The sequence below is a fragment of the Aythya ferina genome (genome assembly GCF_964211825.1).
Source record: "Aythya ferina genome assembly, chromosome: 3".
Classification (NCBI taxonomy): domain Eukaryota; kingdom Metazoa; phylum Chordata; class Aves; order Anseriformes; family Anatidae; genus Aythya; species Aythya ferina.
Genome location: NC_140298.1, coordinates 19,143,831 through 19,165,433, shown reverse-complemented (window position 1 = coordinate 19,165,433; position 21,603 = coordinate 19,143,831). Strand labels below are relative to the sequence as shown.

At 39.7% G+C, this 21,603-nt stretch overlaps 1 protein-coding gene across 1 annotated transcript in view; it reads left to right on the top strand.

The window, feature by feature from the left end:
* PTPN14 (protein tyrosine phosphatase non-receptor type 14) overlaps positions 1-21,603 on the top strand; it is a 113,705-nt gene that overhangs the window by 48,365 nt on the left and 43,737 nt on the right. The gene's annotated exons all lie outside the window — the stretch shown is intronic.

The following is a 21,603-nucleotide window of genomic DNA, read 5'->3' as shown; positions in this document are numbered from 1 at the left end:
TCGCCCCAAAAGGGGTGGGCTTGTTTTCTTTTTAACCAAAGTTATTTCATGTATCTGGTTTAGAACAAAGTTGCATCAGCACAACTGTACAATGAGAGGTCGAGACTGTAGTAACTGGGTAAGGAGTAAAGGCTGGCAGAAGCTTTCTTTACCAGCCTTGAAAAAATGTCCTGTTGCTGCAAATGTTAAATGTACCACATGGTCATCGTATCTAAAAATGATGTATAAATAGTTGAGAAAGAGTGGAATAATTCTAGAAAGTGTGCAAGATGTGAAATATTCTGGGGATTTGCAGATAGTATATTTTAAGGGATATAAAGGATTTTTTTCTTAACACTGGACTGGGGAATTGGTTAGGATGCGAAAGATGTGATTTTTAAAATGACAAATGTCAAGAAGTCTCTTGACTACTGTTTGTGCAGAATTCTTGCCAAACAGTGGGCTGACACCACTTCCATTTCCGCGCAAATAGACTTGAGACTGAATGTCAATGGTTATCTATAACCCTGTGTTCCTGTCTTGTGTGCTTTGGGAGAGGGAAACCTCACATCATTTCCTTCAAAATTAATTAATGTGAAGTCAGAATGTCTGATTTATTTTTTTTTTCTTCTGTTGCTCACATTTGTTAGCACAGTCCCGGCCTAATTGTGTGCAAGGAACAATTGTAGATACTCGGATGCTATTATCTCTTTGAGCTGCAGCCTGCAGTGCTGATTGCTCATTCATAGTTCACCTGCAGAGGTATATTTGCTCATGCTGCACAGGTTGGTAATAACAAAACATTTCAGTGACAATTGAACTTCACAGCACTCTCAATTTGAGTGGCTGCTGATTTTTTTTCTTTCTGATGTGAGTGATAACATAAGCTGTAGAGACTTACAAGTGCCTCTCATATTTCTTTGAATATCTACAGCAAAAACAGCAGCTTCCAAAATGGACCTCAGATACAGAATAGCCTGTTAAGATTTGTTTTTTGTCTCTTGAAAAGAAATTGCTTCACTGTAGGTGTTGTAATAGCAACAAACCTTCAACTGTGCAATTCTAGGTAGATGCAGTAAATCTCAAGTTCAAAGTGATGAGTGGCAGGGACATGGAGAACTGTTCTGAAGGAAATGGCAGAGGAAAGCATAGTCTGAAGTGTGATTAGGTGGACAAATAGGGTTGGTTTCTAGGTTTCTGGGGGGCTTCACTTACTGTTGGTAAATAGATTAAACATTTGTTTTGAAATTGAGACTAGCTGCTTTTGGGGTTAGACTTGATTGTGATGTAATTACCTGTGATAGTGAGACAGGATTTGCCTACTCTGTGCGTATGTGTTTGGCTTTTCTATGTGTGCATGCAAATGACAAATCTGTCTTAAATGCAAAATTTCTGATCAAGCACTCATCTCTTTCTGGGAAGCTGCAGAACCACCTCAAACAAATAAACCCAACCTCAAAACAAAACCATCACCAAAGGCTGAACCTGTGAAAGTAGTGACAGTGCTGCTAGCGTTGATCCTGTTACCTGTGTAAGCTCTTCATGATGGAAACATCTCTAACTCCAAGCTTTCCTGGATGTGGTGAAACCCATCTCTCAGTCCAGGCTTTGAGTTAATTGAAGACTCCAGCACTGGGTAATGTTCCTATGATGAAATGACAAAAAATCTTCTGAGAATACCTCAATAAACACTTGCATAGGCCACAAGTATTCAGAAACCAAGGGATTAGTTCACTGAGATGGTTTACTCTGCCTCTGATCTGTAGGGTTATAGGCTGTGGCTTGATAGCTGGTTATGAAAGATTTGTCCTGAGCTGAATATTTTGCCCTACTTCCAGGGTCTGTAGCCCCCAAACCCAATGTGCTGTTGTTGGGAAGAGGGGAAATGATCCAAGACTTAAATTTTGTTGAGCAAGAAGAGCTCTGCTGTGGGGTTGGTCATGGGCCTTGAAGCAGTCTTTCATTATCACTTTTATTTGAAAGACCGACTCTTCAAAACGATCTTTGGACCGTTTTGTGTTCTACTGTTGGTTGGTGATTGGGACTAACAGGAGGAATCCTTGTACAAATAAAACAACTCCTATTTAGGTGATGCCATAAGGGTTTGTTTATAAAATTGTAACTTCTGTACACTTTGCTGTTGGAAGCTCTAAAATGCTCATAATGCTTGTAGACACCTGGATTTTAGCTGCCTGCAGGTGTTGGTAGTGATCAGGAGCTTTTCATGGTTTTGCTGGTAACTTCCTATATTGGACAAGCCAAACATGGATGTAGAAATGAGAATAACACTGCTCTGAGCCCTGTGTGGCAAGTAGACGCTGTGGAAACCTGTCCGTCTGTTACATGCTGGGAGAGGAATTTACTAGTAGTCCAGTGACTACTAGTAACTAGTCAGTACTGTCCATCTGAGGTACAACGCGAGAGTGTCAACTGACACACTGAAGCTAAAGAAGAGTAGCAGCACAAACCACAGGGTGTTTGAGGTTGGAAGAAGTCTCTGGAGATCACCTAGTCCAACCCCCGTGCTCAGAGCTGAGCAGGGCTGCTCAGGACTGTGCCATGTTGAGTTTTAAGTATCTCTAGAAGGAAACTTCATAACTTGTCTGGGCAACCTGTTCCACTTCTTAGTCTTCCTCACAGTAAAGGTGTTTTTTAATGTTTAGATGGGAATTCTTGGATTGTAGTTTGTGCCCTGATGGTCTGCTTTCAAAGGTGTGGATGACTGTGGAGTGATGGAGTGGGTGAGTGGGTTCTCTAGGTCACTGTGTAACTGCTCACTGAGGACCTTCAGAGCTGCAAGTGCCTGTTGTGAAACTGCAGGCACAGCCCTGGCTCTGTGGGATGTCTGTAGTTAGGACGTAAGAGGAATTTGTGATAATGTGAGAGAGAAGGGCCTGTGGGATCCTTGGGAAAGAAAAGTGAAAACAAGTCTGACAGAGTGGTCTATTCAGCTAACAACTCCTTGAAGTCAACCTCAGAGGCCTGCAAGAAAAGATGGGGCAAAGGAGTATTCAGGGGAACACACAATTTGTTGTAGCAGGTCACATCTGACTCTGTGGCTTGCTTACTAATTTGTTACTTGCTTAAAGATGCAAACACCAGTGGTGAGGGTTTTGTTTGCTTTTTGTTTCTTTTTTCTTTTTTCTCCTCAGACAAAGCTAAGTGGAGCACTGGGACAGAGTAAGAAGCAGCAGTAACACAGTAGCTCTTGTTTGGCTAGTGATTTTGCGTGCAAGTGGTGAGGCTTCTCAGGACAGCTGCGTTTCCTGACCTATGAGGGAAGCTTCCGGCAGATATCTTTGGGAAACATACAAAAAGCAGCCACCTGCCTCTTCTTCCTGGCAGAATTAACAAAATATTATTGCCGTGCCTTCCTCTCAGAGTAATACCATTATACTCGTGGTGCTAGGCCTTCTCCTAAAAGACCTTTTTCCACGCCCTGGTCCTCTTGTTTCCCTATAGTAGAGAACAGTAGAGATCTGTTTCTTTTGTTTCTTTCATCTTGGGTTGAGGCTCCCATTTGTACATACCTTCTGATCATACCCCTATCTCTTCTGAGATCCCAGTGACTCCAGCATCTCCTCCTCCTCTAGTCCTAGCATCCTACCTGCGCCCAGTCCCACAGACATCTTCCAGTGGGAATTACAAAGTATAGCCCCACAATCATTTTCTAAGGCATCAAAGAACTTGCACCATTTTATAATCACAGTAATTAAAAAAAATAAAATAAACCAAAACAAATAAGCCAAATTAAGAAAAAAAAATCATCTCTCGTGGAAGCTACAGCAGATGCCATTTGTTTGGGAGTACAGGGGCTGGCACATTAGCAAAAGGAATTTTTCATGGAAGGCTCTACAGGCTACTTAGATAACCTCTTTTTAGTCATCCAGCTGTTCTTGGAGTGAGCAGCCATCGCAGGTGGAGATGCTGCGCATGCTTTTGGCATATTTAAGGCACCTGGGATTTGCATACTGTCTGATATAAAGCAGTCTTTGTGATGCCCTGTAGAGTAGATATTTGCATAGATTAGAAATATAAATCTGCCTTTTATTTTCTGCTAACTCCTCAGAGGGGAGGCATCGTTTCAACCACCTATTTAAAAAAAGTAAGTCTTTGTACAGTGTCTAGAGTAAACAAGAGTGCTTTCACTGTGCTCCTGTTCCAAAAACAGAGAACCCCCACACTCTTGTGGCTTTCTGAAAATGTGTGTGCAGTGCTGCTTTCTGTACCAGTGTCAGACAATCTGTGTCCATCTATGTTTTTTTGTTTACATTTTCAAGGGAAAACAGAGATACTGTGGGGACTAAAATGTTACTTCAATCTTCACACATCATACCGCTAAGCCTCTTGTGCAGGAACGAAGATGTAGTTTGGTCTGTTTTCTATTTATTTTATTTTATTTTATTTATTTATTTATTTATTTTTTAAAGATTTCCGTGTCTTATTATGTGCTCTGTGCCTAATAATGTCTGATGGGGCTGATGGGGTTTGCACTGTTTCAGAGTGGGTCATAATAGTGCAAAACAAGAGCAGCTCCCAGTCTTAGTGCTATGGGTGGGCAGGGCACCTGTGGCACTGTGCTTGGCAAGTCTGGTACGTCAGTGTAGGAAGAGATGTCCTCCAGCGTTTGCACTGTGCTGCATTGGGTGCTTGCCTCAGCTTCAGCTGTCAGCTCTGCATTTTCCCCAAAGAGCATGCTGCGCAGCTTTTCAGTGAAAGAAAGCACTGAATGTTTGGAATGGGATGACTGCACCTGCATTCATGTGTTTGCAGGTGGAGAATTAGTCTGTGGCTGCCAGGCCTGTTTTTTGGAGGGCCTGTGAAAAATCAGCCTTGAACTTACCCTCCATTAGCTAAATGAACAACTTCCTCTGTTTTGTCGACTTATCCCTCTCTTCAACATTTATTCTAGCTGTTTTTTTTTTTTTTTTTTTTTTTTACTGCTTATCTTTTAAGAAAATATTTCTTCATAATCCCCCACCTTTCCATTTCTTACTTTTCCTTCAACTTCTAGGTGAAGAGTTTGAAAACAACTGGTTTTGTCATGCATAGCTACAGACAATTATGACTGTGAGTTTGTAAATCACTTGAGGATAAAGCAGAGAGGAAGAATATGGTGTGTGACCCTTTCATATTTACTGGGAAAAATGTTCTGGCAAATCCATTTTTATTTTTTATTGAACTCTGGACTTCTTTTCCTTCTTCTCAAGGTTATTTCCCTCCTCTCAAAAAAAGTCCTTCTTAAGCTCAAGTGGATGAGACATTTATCTTTGCTTTTAGTCTGTTTTGCTTTACTTCTTTTAAACAAGCTAAAGTTTCACATCCTCATATGTTGTTAGGTTTTAATACAAGTGCAGTCAGATGAGTTTTTGTACCAGTCACTTTTTTTTTTTTTTTTTTTTCCCTGATGGTGCTTTTAATTGCTCTGTTAAGGTTGGGTAACATATCCTTGTGTGCCAGTCTGATTTTGTGGCAGGCTCAGTGATGTGGAACTCTTTTTTGACTGTTAGGGTAGTAAAGTACATTAAACTGCTTTTCTTTTCATGCTTGGTCACATCTCCAGCTTGTGGCTGTCTGAGAAGCCTCTGTGTGTACCTCCAAGTTCACGGTAGTTGATTTTGAGTACCGTGGTGGTGACTCCATTGTCCAAAATAAGCACTTCGTATATCATGGTGTGTCAGAAAAAACAACACGATATGTACCATACGGCTTGTTCAGGACAACCCTGAGTGTGTTTGCCTGCAGTGATGGGTTGGGGCAGGTTATGTGGTTGTGCTTGTTAATACACCTTTGGTAGACCTTTAGGAATTTTTTTTTAATCCCAATTGTTCTTAAAAATTCAGCAACACTTTAAAATGCATATATGTATATATGTGTGTACACTATATATGTATAAAAAAAGATAAATCCCATGCAGGATGGGAGGAGAAGAGATGTGATTAATTTGGATGGGTAGGCAGATGAGTGAGAAGTGGGGGTAAGTGGGAAGGTGGAGTATTTTAAAAACAAAAGGCCAGTGTGGTCTCTTGCACCTGGAGATCCAACCATTCAGTATCACTGGGGTAACCAAGCTGAAAAGTCTGGTTTTAAAGTTTGGTTTTCAGACAGTGGAAGCCTTACTGCCTTGTCCAAACTTGTCCCTCCCCAAGAGCATTTGTCATTTTGAGTTTATGGTGTGTTTTGTCCCAGCACATTTTGAGAGTATGCCTGCTCTATTGGAAAGACATCATCCAGGAGCAGGCTGTATAGCTTGCAGGGAAGTGAATGCAAGCAGTTTCCCATTGCCCTCTTTTCTGGGAAATGTCTAAACTACCATGCAGGTGCTATCAGCTGTGTTGTGCTTGCAGAGCAGCTCTGGTCACATTACTCAGGAAAGGCCACGACACAGCCCTCGCTTGGCATAGGAAAAAGCTTTGTGGCCACCCACCTGGAAGGACGATGCTTGTCTTCACTGAGATAACTGTTAGCTTCAACACAAATATGATACTAATGATCAGCACAGGCTTTCTGGTTTTAACTGTTTCTGGTTAGGTCTCTGTGGATTTTCTTTGTTTCTTATGTTGGGGTGGATCCTTGTGTAGCATGAGCCAGTATAGTTTCTCTTCTAACAATGCTTCCAACTCTATAATTATATACATTTATACTGTATACATCATGTTTCTATTTTAGAGCTGTGGGTCCATGGACTGCAATTTTAAATAACTTTCATGAATTAAGACAATTGCTTCCATACGTGAAGGTCGTATATAAAATGAGCAGAAAAGGATGGGTTGGCAGGCCTTCAAAATGGAAGATGATTTCTTCCCATGATTCAAACTTTTTGTTCTCAGGTAAATGATTTGGAAAGTGAAATTGCTAGATAGTGTTTGCAGGGTAGTGGTGAGGAACAACTATGAGCATGGCATAGGCTGAAAACTGATCTATATGTGGCAGAACTGATGCTTTCCTTTGAACTGAAGAACAAGAGCATGGTGCTGTGTCATGAAACCAAGTAAAAGAGTTAGGACAAGCACCAACATAAATGTCTTATTCACAAGAATTCATTGTGATGGGGTCTCCCAGAGGAAGCAGCAGGAACTCTGGAGCTGAAATTTTGTAAACCTATGGGAGATAAAATGTCTGCTGGAATTGAATCCTGTTTTGGTTTAGCTTGAAGTTGCCAGCCTGTCTGACCCTACAGATCTTGGTCCCGATTGTCTCTGACTGGAAGTCCAGTTTATCTTGCAAGGCAGGGAGAAAGGCTTAACTTTTGGCATCACTGGTAGGTGGAGGTAGTCCTAAGTCCCTGGGGATCCCAGATGTCTTCTTTTGGACAATTGTGTGAATGGGTTCTGCAGTGATTTGGCAGCGCTGGCTGCCTTTTTCTTCCAGCTGCAGGAATTTGGGATCAGCAAGCAGCCCTCAGCCACCCCAGCTACTGTCCAGAGAGCTCAAGCAGCTCTGCAACTGCTTGCAAGCCGGATGAGTGTTCAGAGCCTGTTGTGGCCATCCAGGCTTAGGCAGTCTGGGATATTTGTATTTTGGTGCTCCTTTGATGGTTTTATTGTTTTGTTTTAATTATTAGACTTTTTTCAATATTACTGGCTACTGCAGCATAAAAAAACACACATTAGGCTTGTTGCCTACCTTGTAAACAAGCTGATACTTAATTAGCTTTAATGTTTTAGAGGACAACAACAACAACAAATAATGTGCAGTATTTGCTTAGGTCTTCTTGTGTTCATATTATTATGCATTGTTTTGCTTTTCAGTAATATTCTTGGTTGAGGGGTTTGGGCTTTTTTTTTTTTTTCTGTGTATTTTAGTAAATGTTTGAACTCTAACTTAAAAATAAGAGCTTCTTCAATGCAGACCTAAGATTCAACATTAATTCCCTGTTTATAAAATAATTTGCTGAGGAGGGCAAACCCTTCTCCCTGCTGACTTTCTTCAGTGAATGGGGAGCTTGTTCTCTGTGTGTTGATTATTGAAAGCTGAGCTCTTTGTGCCAGATATTTTAAGAAGCTGTTGATGCTTAGATCTAATCTATTACATTATACTTTGCTTTTAGACCAGAAAGTGAATGTGTTTTCATGTGTGTGGTTGTGCAGTACATATGTAGCAATGCTAAAAAAGCGTTGCGTAACTATAAATACAGTCTTGGATACTTCAGCCTACATTCTTGCTTTACTGTGTTTTGAAGGCCGCGGCGGTGATGGTTGGAAATGTTGTAAGAGGAATGTCTTGGCATTAGGCAGCACCACATTTTCATCTGATCATGAGGAAATAATACCTATTTTATGTTCTGGTGCTTAGTCACGTGTTCTTACATATCTCTCCTCTAATGGGAACTGTTTGTATTCAATTTCAGTAGACCTGACACTTTTTGAAGTTCTCTAACCTGTTTATTGGGCCCTTTTAAATGGCAACAAAGGTTACATTTTGAGTTTTTACTCTCCTTAAAGAGAAAAAAAATACCACCATTTACACAGCACGCTGGAGCTTCCTCTTTTGGTCTTAGGTAGACCAGCTTGAATTCCTCCATGCCAGTTAGGCTGCTAGAAGCATTCACACCTGGGATAAGGCACTCAGCATCTTCCTCTTCTGTCTTAGACACGTGTTGTTGGAGGCACTTGCTGAGTCTGTGTGTTGGATGGGTGGCCCTAACGCACACTGAACACTGAGCAGCTCTTACTAGAGGATGAAGAGTGTGGATGGCTGGAGGCCTGCTAGATGTCAGCTACGGTTGTGCACGTTTGGAAGCTGAGGGGAGACAGTCCTGGGACAGGGAGACCTGAGCATACACAGTAGGGCATGTTATGGAGGACTTAAAAACATGCTGTTGTGAGGGCAGAGAGTTTGGGTGCTATACTTCTAAGGCTTCTACTTCCACTGCTGGAGGAGTTGTGAGAAGTTGGTTAACAACGTGGCCTAGCTAGATTTACTTGTGAAGCACTCTACAAGAAACCTACAGCTAGCTATTGGCTTCCAAGAAGCTTACCAGGTTAAGATAGGATATTGAGATATAAAGGAGCAAGCAAAAAGTGAATTTTGTTTTGTCATCATTTCATTTCTAAACAGAAATAATGATTTGTAGGCTTGAAATTCAAGCTTAATGTCTTGTAATAGACAAAAAGCACTCTGCCATCACCACGATGGATAGGGAGCTTGTTCTCTTTAAAATGAAGACTGAGCTTCAGTCGAGAAGATTTTGCAAACTTTAGTGAAGAAGCTTTTGCTCTGGTGGTTGTTGGAATGACTCTAAACAGGGTAATTTTGGATGGATTTTTGTTACTGGAAAGTTGTCAGTGTATTGTCTTCCCCTTGTTAGAACAGATAGACGCAACTATAAAAGCAAGTAGAGGTGGGGATTTTTTTTTCCTTTCCTATCATGCAGAATTGCTCCTTTGGTTTAGACTTTGACTTTTTGTGTTGCATGAAGAGAAAGTCATTTGAACTAAATTAACTGTCACTAAATTCGGGAGTGAAGTAACTCTTTCTCAGTGTGCATATGCAGAAAGTAAATGTTTTTTTTTTAAAGCTGAAGTGCCTTTTAAATTTTTTTATTTGTTCTTTCATTTATTATTGGCATCAGGAAAAGCACTGAGAAGAAATAAAACTAGTTATATTGTTTTCTTGTACCTTAAAAAATAGCAGCAGAAGCAGGAGCAATGTGCTTCCTTGGCTCTGCTATGCAACAGTTACAGCATTAAAAAATTTGCAATGACAATACTGTTTTCAAATGGTAAGACTATATTATGTGCTGGAAAACTTGCAGCACTTCAGGGCATCTGTTAAATTGTCTTGTCAGTGTTTCCAGTGTTCTCACACTCACATCCAAGGGCTTGATTCTGAGCTGCTAGGTGTTATTAGTCATGTCTCCCATTGGGATTGGCCATGGGTAAGAACATTTAGGGCTTGGAAGCACTAGGGAAGTGTGATAGTGGATGCAATTCAGTGTTGTGGGTGTGTTACGTTATGTCAATATAAATGTTTTATGCAGAGGCATTCCTCTGACCTGGCAGTTAGCACAGAGCAGAGGACGTGGTTTGTAGGAGCATGGAATAAATGCAAGAAGTAATTGCTAGCCTAAAAATAGTCCATATTTTAATACACTTTTATGAAAATAAACAAGCCTATGGAGTTCTAGTATCAAACAAGTGGCGTGCTGGTACTAGAACTGTTTCCCTTTGCTCCTTTAATTGTGGAGAAGAAAGAGGAAAAAAATTATTGTTGCCCATAAAGTAGAAAGAACATTTGCTTCAAAGTAAAGGCCAAATGATGCATGGTTATTTTTTAATGTTTTTAATAAAGGACAGTTTATCATCCACTTCATTTGTGATTGCCATACTAAGGCCCTGCCCAACTTCTCAGAGCTTGGTTCTGACCTCTACTGCACTAATGTCTTAAGCTAGACTTTGCAGGGAGAAGGTGTTATGCATGTTTTTAAGCTATTTGTTATGTTTTTGAACAAAAAAGGGAATCCATTAGTTCAGCAAATCTGTTTTTAATTTTTCACTTGCAGCTTACAGTGGGAAGCTTGAGTGTTATACAGAGAATTACTGAGTATGTAATGTCTGTTCTCTTCCTCTAAAGTGAAATTTTAGTGTAACTGCTATAGAGATAGCTACTGTAATGGAGTGATTTTGCTTTCCTTTAAAAAAAAAAAAGGGGGGGGGGAGGGGGGCGAATTTTAGTTAATCTTTTTGGTTTATGGGAGATGGAATAGGAGAAGTGGAAAAATGGAAAGCACTTGTCATCCCCAGATGCTTGAGTCATAGAAGTGCCCATCAGCTTTTATGCATCTCCTCAAATAAAGATGAAAGGGATCCTTCTCTTCTAATCCATGAACTATGCTTCTCACTGCCTTTGTCATTTAGACTGTTGCAAAGTGCTTAACTGCCTTTTTCCCCCTTAAGGTGTAGTAGCAATGCATATCATTGCAGAATAGGGTTGCCCATTCATTAAGTAGCATGGTATATACAGTGAATATTATGGTGTACCTCACAGACAGGTATGCTGCTTTTGACTTGTCTCCCGGTGTAGTTTAAGGCACTGGTTTTGACAGATGAATATGTTACCCAGATTGGGACTATTATTCCCCTGTTTATCTTCCCATGTACTGCAGTAGCTAGCACTGTCCTTAGTGAAGTGCAGACTGCTACAGGACGTTACACCTCAGGTCTTCACGACACAGTCTGGTGCAGCTGCAGTCATGTAGCTTCTCTTGGTGAAGCCTCAAGAATAAAGGTTGCTCTAGACTTCCTGTATAATCAGATGAAATGGGCATGATTCAGGATTCCTCTGTTGTGGATCACTTTCTTCAGGTGATTCATTCTTTTTTCTACTGGTTGTGTTGAAAAGGGAACTGCAGATCACTGGTCTCCTATTTAGGAGTCTCAGGTAGATGTCTGAAATTTGGCTGCAGCATCAGAAAGTGTCATCCAGGTCAGAAACCTGAGAGCAAACAGACCTGTGCTTTTGTTTGGGGTTACTAACTATTATGTTTCAAGAATTCAGCAGGCAATAGAAATCTTGGTTACAGTAGCATTGCAAGACTTCAGTCAAATTTATTTAATTTTGATGGCCATACAGCTGAAGCAAACTTTATTCCTTCTCTACCACTGAGATGCAACACGTGAAATCCAGTTTGAAACACACCCGTTTTCACGAAGCTGAATACCTTTACTGTCTTTTCCCTTGCTGGCAGGGTAGAAAGCTAAAAGCTGCAATTGGATGTCAGTACAATCCTGAAGCCTCTGAATGTGTTTAAAAGAAGTATTTGCATGGGGGCCCTTATGCAGCTGAAAATCTCAACAAGAATTTGGCAGAAGGCTCAGTATCGGAAGATGGCAGATTCCTGTGCAGTGAGATGTTTACTGGTCCGCTGTTTTATCTTTGGCAGCTGCTTCTGCATTTGATATCTTCAGCTGTTTTTGAAGACTTACAAAGAATAATTATTTGTTTCATGAAATGATTCTACTTCACCCACCCAACAGGGCAATGATTCACATATTTCTCTGGCAACATTACCCCTTGTTATCTGAGCTGCCTTCACTTTTGTGGGGTCGTGTTCACCGGGATGTTAACTTCCCAGCCATGGTTTTATTGCATGTTTTGCAGGCGTGGGGTGCCTGTTTTCAGCCATTCCTCTGAAAGCACTACAGTCACCAAGATATTTGAGAAAGGGAAATAACCTGTTTTTTCATGTTTTCTGGTGATCATAAGCACTAATTGTAGATGCTTCAATAATAATTGCATAGGAGTATGAGCTACTATACTCAAGGCCCAACAGATAAGTGTCAACTTCATTGTGCCTCATTTCAAACAGTTTTTTCATATTCCCAGTGAAGATAACTGTAAAAGACAACAGTGAATGGACTAGAGTTTAGCACCTTCCAATGCAGAATTCCACTAAAATCAATAGACGTTTGTTTGGATATTGATTTTATGACATTGGAATATTACTTAAAGGTTTTACAGCAACAGAAAACCACCATCAGTATTTAAATGAGTTCCATAAATCCATGAACAAGGTTTCATTGCAAACTAGCAGAGCCTTTATTTGAAGTTCAGTTTAAGCATGCATTCTGGAAGTTTGAACATGTTCATTTTTTCTCTGACTAAAGTAGCAGTGGAGTATAATTGCATGCTGGCCTGCACGTGCAGACTGATCTTGTAATGTGTTTCCCGGATGCTTATGTATGCATACAGGTTGTTCACTGGTATATGTTCTGTTCAACTTTAGCATTAATGCACAGAGGTATGCTTACCCAGAAAAGGCTAGTACACTTCTGTCATTTCTGAATTTAGAGTTCTACTGGAGAAGACCATTTTTAAAATATATTCAAAAATGAGACTGGATTTATAGGGTGAATGCAGAAGGTTGTAATTAGTCCAACTGATATAAAGGAGGAGGGAAGCAAGGGGCATATAGGAATCCTCATCTTTGTGTCTAAAGAGTGATTTAGTTATGTCTGTACTTAACCCAGTTTTAAAAAGACTTACCTATGTATTTCCAGTATTGCAGAATATGAGTTAGAGTTTATGAATGTTCTAGTTAACTCACCACATTTTTTTAGCATGATATTCTAACCTGCTTGGCCATTAACCTGGCTGACTACCAGGAGAATTTTCAAACCGTTGACTCATATTGCTTCCATATGTAACTTAAACCACCTTTTCCCACAGTGAAGACAGCTTGAAGGTTAGCTGCATATACTTTTCAGGGTAGGGAACAGTGTGTTTTGAACTGAGTCAATATGTGTGAGTAAAGGCAGTAACATCTAAGCTTTATTAACAATTTGGGGTCTAACCTCATTTTTGCTGAAACTGTTCCTGGTTCCAAATTAGGCAGACCAAGAGGTTTTTTTTGTGCTTCTCTTCCCCATAAGGTTTAGTAGTCTTCACCATACGTAGCCATGGCTCATCTTTTCAGTTTTTGCAGTTTTGTGGCAATGGACCTTCACAGCTGCCTTTACTTTCATGCCATCTAAGGATTTGAGGGCATGACTTTCTCTGTGTGGGACCTGATATTTTTAGTATGTTACTATTTAACTGGGAAGTGGTGCATAGGCTGCATGCAGTGTCACATTATTGGGCACATTATATTTACATGTGTGCAGGGAGAGAGCCTGTGTGTGGTTGGAGCTCCAATACATAGCTGGAACTATGGTTTATGTCCTGCAGCAAAGGCAGGGTGGTGCTCAAGGCTAGGTCAGTCAGAGGGGTGACAGCTAGCAGCACTGCTCTACACTGCGGCGTCTTCCTGGGTGGTGTGCTCCATGCCTTCTTGGGATGCAGCTTTGTGCCCCAGCTGTTTTGCTGCTGAGTCAGTGAGTGGCTTGGCACACAAAAGCCCTGACAGCTCCAGGGTTTGGGTCCTCCACCAGGTATCTCCACCAGGGCAATAGCTGCCTCTGGCACACAGAGCCCAAAGTGAGGAGAAAGAGTCCTGGGATCCTATTTGGAAATGGGGGGGGGGAACCATGTTAGTAGGTAGGTGAAGATGTAGGCAGCAGTTGTGTGAGACCTTGTTGGTTTGCAGTTGCAAAAATAAATAAATAAATAAATAAGCACACACCAAAAATGTCAAGGGCTGATATTTTTTTTTCTTGCAGACTGCACAGAAGAACATGAAGAAAGTCTGCCAAGAGGGATTTTTCTCCATAGGCTTTGATAATTGCTCTGTGTATGGAGCCTACTGATGAAGAAGAGATCTGGGTTTTGTTGCAGTATTACTATTATTATGGGAAGTTGCATCCTTCCTTACCCCCAGTTTGCTAACTGTGGTGGGGTTTTTGCTTCTTTTTTTTGTTTGCCTTTTTTTTTTTTTTTTTTTTTGAAGGGGATAGGCTGTAAGGATGAGTATACTGGTCTTCATGAACAGCCTTTAAGATATACATGTATGTATTAAAAGTAGTATTAAAAGTAGTAGGTGGTATTGCTATGTCTGGCTTCTTGGGTAATTCAGCTACCTGAATTGGTTCCAGTTCCTTTTTTAAGGAATTAATACCAAAGTCAAGCCTACAAGTGTTTCCTCTGTCATAACTTTTGGATCTCTGTAGCCAAATAAGTGTTTGTCTCAGTTCAGGAGACATGGGCATGCAGTTAAGGTTAACTGTGTGAATAGTCTGAAGTCAATACGACTGCCATGTTGAAGAATAACATTTTAAGCATGTGCTTAAAATACAAAACAGATGGCTATACAGCAAATTGTTTAAAGAAATGTGGCTAATGAACTCTTCAGTTCCAAATGTTTTATTCTAGTATTTCCATGTAATATTTGTGCTTGTATGGAATGTTGTTTTTCAGCTGAAAATGCACTGAAGAATAGATTTCTGTGCATCATACGATTTTGATAATTCTGCTTTATTTTTGCAAGCCCACTCTGACGTTGTTAAGGATGAATGCTTTAGGGCCTGACTCTCTTGAAGTCCAGTTTGAAGAGAGCAAGCTTAGCCTTTGCTGAGAGATGGGACTTGTAAGGCAAGAGAATATGGCTTCCCACATTTTTTACTCTAAAAGGCATGCTGGACTTTTGTACTGTATAATTCTTTAGGTATTTGGATTAACCCTGATAAAATTATAGGTGGTTGTGAGGGAGTTTATTGTGCTTATAAATTGTAGTAGGGCTCCCTGTAATTTGTTATAATTAATTCAAGAGTTCAAGGGCAGAAAATCAGGATCAGGTTGTGGCATGCCTTCCTTTCTTGCTAAAGCATGCTATTACTGGCCTTTTTATTTAAGGTTTGGCTTCATATTTGTGGGTTTATTTGAACTCAGAGTATCCAAAAAGTATAATACACTGTTAGCAAAAAGTATAGATCCTAGGACAGAGGATGGACCTGTTGCGGTTGGGGGATTCCTTTTTAAATACAGAGGAATTGGTGGATATAAAAAAGCTGCATCTGCTGGCTAAGCCTTTCAAGAAAGAAGTACGTGTTTTGGAAGGCTCGTGTCATGTCTGCAGGCCTCAACAGGGCCTGGGAGCGTGTAAGTGCTTGTGGTCCATACGAAATGACAGGAAAAACAAAACACTTGCAGAGCATTTCCTTAATATCTGAGCTCCCTTCTCTCAAAGGACTCTATCACCGGGGCAGGGCACGGAGCTGATGGCTGGAGGCAGAAGGCATCCACAGCAAAGGCACGGCCTGAGAGTGGCGGCATGGTGCCTAGCGGTCCTGCCCACCTCCCTCAGCTCTGACCAAGGGAGAAACTCCAGCACCGGACCAACCTCCAGATTTAGTCAGTCTTCTGCTGCCAACAAGAACACTGAATATGATGCTGTTATCTTGGGTTTAGCTGTGAAGAGTTACACTCATCATCCATTTAACACTGCATGCCAGAGAGCTGCGATATTTTGATAGCAAGCTGTCCTGAAAGCACCTGTTTATACGTGGGAGGTTATAAAGCATGAGTTACCTTCCTCAACAATCCCATGTCAATTTCCCATATTCCGTAAAGAACACAAGTACTCTTGTGTTTTTTGAATGCTCCATTTTGCTGCAGGAATTTCACTTTGTTGAATGACTCACAGCAGAAAAAAGCTAATCGTGCCTAAAACGCAAATATTTTGCATTTACTTTATAAATCTTCTGCCAGCCATTCAAAGTATTGGCTGGGGGTGGACATGTGAGATTTTAAGACTGCCCTATGGAGAGTGCAAACAAATGAACAACCTTTCAGGAGTAAACTGATGAAACAAAAGTGGAAAATAACAAGTAAGCAATGAAAAATTATGATCAGACTGTTCTTACATGTGCAGAAGTATTCCTGGTCTAGTATCCTTAGGCAGGAGTTGACTTCATAGCTGGACTTTAACCGTCCACGAAGGTATTGGCCTGTGGTAGGAATTTAACTGGTCAGATCTGGTAGCTTTACTTTGTGTGTCTTCGCACACTTGCAGAGCTAGCAGTGCTAGCTATTATTTGTCCTTATGCTTACAAATTGCGTGTCAAAATAAAATGCCAATCATTGTAAAATTATCCTGTTTTATCAAAAATCCCTTGTCTCTCATTCAGCTATAAACTCTTCTCTTTTAGAGAGAGATTGAGAGATGTGGAGGCAGATGTTATGAATTGTTTTGATCTGTCCTCCTTTTTTCAGTCCTACAAAGACATGAAAATGATGCTAACCCAGCATTGTTCTAACTCGTTTGGAAGGGGAAAAAGGAATGACACATCTTTCCATGTATTTCATTTATTTTATTTTTAGTTTCCATCATCTTTTCCACCCAGCTGCTGAAGGAAACCAGGATGTAGACAGTTGGATGCTGCTTTTGAACAATCTCATTGCTCACTTACCCGAAGCTAACCTTGACCTACCTTGTAGGGTTGTTTTGATTAAGGAGTTCCTACCCTAAAAACTGTTATGACTGTGTTTTTACTGTTGGCATTGACAGTTTGCGCTTCTGAAGGAATATCCTTCTGGATGTGTGACAAAGGCCCTTTCGTCTTCTTCCCATCTTTTTCTGGCATGTCTGCTGATCTTTCTGAAGGTCTGTTGCAGGGTGTGGCAGGTTTGTCTTCAGTAATGTTCTTCCAAAAATATTATTCTTTAGAAGTGAAGCACGGCCATAGCTTTTTATATTCCATCACAAATCCCAGATGAATGGCTATTGTCTAGTACTGTGAAAAATCAGACTTTCACTGGGAGATAAGTTGATGAAATTCCAGAGAAGCGAGCTGTTTATCAACACCATCTTAAGTTTTTTAGAAAGGCAAAGACAAGACTTTGTCTTACTGTGTTACTGTCAATGACATCATCAATGTATGTACATTTTTTTTTTAAATGCCTTTAGATTAAGATGTGCTGATTGAATCCTTGCATCTAAATGTGTTTCAGCATGCTCAAGCCCAGAAATCAAAACACCAGCTTTGCCAATATACTGAACGTTTTATCTGAAAAGACTGGTCTTGTCTGCCTCCATTTCTTTCTTTCTTGGCCTATAGAATGTAGTCCAATTGTGTGGTCAAAAAATTTTTTTTGCAGTGTCTTGAGTGATTTGCATGAAATAAGCAATATCCAGTAAACCGTGCTCTTGACTGAGACTTGGGAACAAAGTCCAACTCTACAAAATCTGCCTTAGTTTCCTGCATGAGTTTAGATGAGTTACTTCACCAGCTATGTGGCTTAGTTTCTATTTATAAAACAAGGCTAATAATCATTAATACTATTTAAAGCATGTTTTTCTCAGAAAAGCAACCAGTAAGAGTTAAAGTATTGCTCATCTCAAGTATGTGATAAATAAAAATATTTTTTTATTAATTACTTCCATTGCTTGCACAGTGAATAACTGTCATTTGGCTTATCTAAAATTTGAAAGACCCCATGTTTAAATTAAAAATATTTCTCTTTAAAATGTAGCATATAAGTATTTGTGGAATCCTGTTGCTAAATAGTATTGAAGCCAACATTGTGAAAGATTTTAAGGTATAAGACGAACAAGAGGCGCATCAATATCAAAGCTAATGCTTAAAATAATTTTAGTACATGATAAAAGTCCTCTGTTCAGGAGAAATTGCTTCCCCTGTGGGCAGATTATTGCATAACTGTACATTGCGGAGTCTCTGTTCAGAAGCATAGTACCATTCTGAGATGAACCCAAATGAGCTGAGTTGGGCTGTTGTTGTGATTCAATGAGACTTTTATTGTGTTCCTAATTTTAAAAGATCATATTGTACTCCAATTGCTTTTTTTTTTTTTTTTTTTTAAGTTGGGAAAGAGCTGAAGGACTTGAGCTAAACCACATATGGGAAAATCTTTCCTTTGAGTCTTAAAGAGTTCTTATTTTGGACATATGAAACAGTAACGTAGTTCTCTCTTCCTCCAGAAAAGAAGTTAAACTACATAGCTATGCAGTTATCCAACAGATAGGCTTGATGCCAAAATGGCACCTAATGAGTTATAAAAAAAAAAAAAAAAAATGTTAGTCAAGCCAGTAATTGCATCATTAGAAACAATTTTAAAGGAATTGTACCTCATGGGTAACTCATGTTTTCTAGTGCTTCTGTGCATTTTCAGGTATACTCAAGGTAAATAGTTTATTGATGCTGAAATTGTAATGAATTTATATGTACTAGCTTGAAGTTTCCAGCAATACACACTGACCAATTAAAAAGTTTTTAAAAAGTGTTAGCTGCTGCTCCAGAGATGTGTATTTTACAAATCCTTCCTGTTCATGTGATACAGAGAATGAAACTAAAATCAGGGAAAACCAACAAAAATCCAGACTGATCAGTACAGCATTAATTCTTACTATCTCTAGACTGTTATCTTCTCTATAAATGTATATATATGTGTGTGTGTGTGTATGAAATAGATGGATTATAAATCCCTTGGTCAATAGACATTTTTTAGCCTTTTTTTGTATGTTTCCTAACAGAGTTGGATATTGCTTGATTATTAAGGCAATCAGGTCTGATAAAATTGAATAATTATTGATGAAGTATTTATACTGTGGTTCTTTGTGGAAGTTCATAGCAGAAAAGTTGTGAAGATGCAGTGTACCAATACAGTTACTCTGCAAAACTAACCCTTACTCTTGCTGTTGTAGTCTAGCCTTTAATACCTGCATGCAGATCTCATTTCCACTATTGACTGGGCCAGGTTCTGCACAGTTTTAAGTGTTTGAAGCATTCATTGTGGAAGAGAATGTAAACCAGTAGAATGAACTCAGTTATTTTCTGCATATTTAGAAGAGCAGCAGAGGTTATACATCAAATAATCAGTGGTGATTGAAGGGTACAACGAATTCAGTGACTCTATACGAACTCCTACTTTTTTTTTTTAAGTGACAGCAGAACAAACATGAAACTGGTCTTGGGAGGTCTGTGCAGAATTGTATGGGCAAATGGAGTTATTCTAGATTTACACAGCTGCAGCTGAGTCTGAATCTGGGTCTTGTAATTAAATTTTAAACCAGTACCCTTATTCATGTTTCTAGTACTATTTGTTTTTTTACCCTCTGATGTAGTATATATTGCTAAAATGCAGATGTTGCTTCTGGAGTTCAAATATTTTCTCATAATTGTCCAATTGCAGCTTATTTACTTTAGAAAAAGTATGCTTTTCAGTGCAATAGATGCAAATATACTCTTCATGTTTTCTGTGTTGGCTAAATAGAGTTGTGGGAAATGATATCCTTACAATTATAGCTTTGTTCAGACTTGTTGTCCACTCCTATTCCCCTTGGAATTAACTACAAGCTGGCAAACTGTAGTAGCCTTTATTATATTGAATACACAAAGGCTCTGCTAAAAAATTTTAACCCGAAATGAGCAATGAAGGTGAGAGACTTCAGCTGTCCACCCACTTGGCTGTGGCAGTCTCTCTTCTGTCTTGTGTTCCCCTAGTATGCCAGACTGGCTCTGTGATTAAAGCTTTGTAAGTCTTAATTTTCTTGTCTTTTATTAGTTGGGGGTGCAGTTTGCAAACTTCTCTTTTGTTCAGTTTCCATATGCTTTCCCATCTAAACCACCTAATAGGAGGCTTATGAAATGCGTGTTTTTATCTGCTGTTCATGAACAGCTTTCCTCAGTGAATCTATAGCCAAATCATTTTTAAAACGTTTGATTTCCTTCAAATTACAGATATACTTTTACAATCCAAACAAAGAGCAGTCTCAGCTAGCATAGTGACATAATAATAATGTTTAACATAATTTTAGGTGCAGGAGCATCAAATCCTTGATAGAATATGGGCCAATTTCTGCTCTCTGTTGACTGGGCAGAGAGCCTGACCACAGTTTTGAAGCACAACTGAGCCATGAATCAGTGGCTCTCAGAGCTATTGTGGCCTTCAAGCAGAGCTTCCTCCAGGGTATTCAGTGACAGCCCAGCTCCTCCTCTTCCTTGACAGTGGAACTAGTGACTCCAGTTTATGTCTTAAGCAGCCACAATCTGTAATAACAAATCCTAAACTTTTATTCTGCTGCAGTGTTAGTAAATGTAGTATTGTACTGTAGTATTATGGAACAGCACTGCTAAGATTTTTAAGCATGACCTGTTCCCAGCACAGGGTTGAACACCTTTAAATGGCATCTTTCTCATAAAGTGGATGCTGCGTGCTGTCTTAAAACAAATTCTTAGAACAACATTGGCAGCCTACGATTGCAGGTACAGCACATCACTGTTCCTTTTCAAAGTCTTCGTCATAGTAGTGGGTACTACAGTAACTGCATTGATGTCCTGTTTTTGATGATGGTTACTTAGATAACCCTTACCATGGCTTATCTACATTTTTGTGGGCACTGTGGTTGAAATCATGGCTTCGCTAAAGCTGGTAAGACTCTTGATTTCTATAGAGCTAGGGTGTCTAGGTTAGATTTTACATTATTTTGGATTTCATATAGTCTCGTGTTTGTTTTAGCAATAGTTCTACCTATATAGAGCTTTAAGGCAGATGCAAGTTTTATTTTTGTTCTGCCCAACTAGAATGTGCAACTCATGCATATATACGTACCACTGCCATAAATAGCATGCTTTCAGATTACAGGTCTGTAACACCAGATTCAGCAAACACTTACTCACCTGCATACTTGACAAAGCATTTTACGTTAAGCTCGTGTGAAAGCGTGAGTATTTTCAGAATTGGGATTTAGTCATTGCAAAGAACTGCAAATAAGTTGACTCCTCTCCAGGACCAAGCAAGTGTGAAGCCTGGGGCTGAAATACAGGGATCAGAGAAGCAATATGTTTTTTGCATTGCCTTTCACCATCAAATTTCAAAATTGACTGAAGTTTTAACCTTCATTAGTCTTTGTGAAAGCCAAATCTAAGCATTTTAAATGAAATTATTTTTTCTCTGAAAATATTCTTAGCCCTTTTTGGGGGAGGTGAGGAGAGGGGAAGAGGAAACCTAAAAATGAGTAACCCAACAATTAACTTTTTAAGTGCACATAAAAACTGTGAACTCAAAGGGGAATTTCTCAGGTATTAAGGATACATCCACAGGCCTCTAATCGAGAGGATTCATCTGCACTGCAACACTTGCAGCCACGTACAGCGCTGCTACCTTGAGAAGACAGGTCTGGTCAGGGCGGTGGTGCTGTCTAGTGGCAAGTTACTGCATCTCATCACTGACAGAAGACTTAACTGAGGAAAAATGTAAAATGCTGTATTAGATTAATATCCCTCAAAGAAT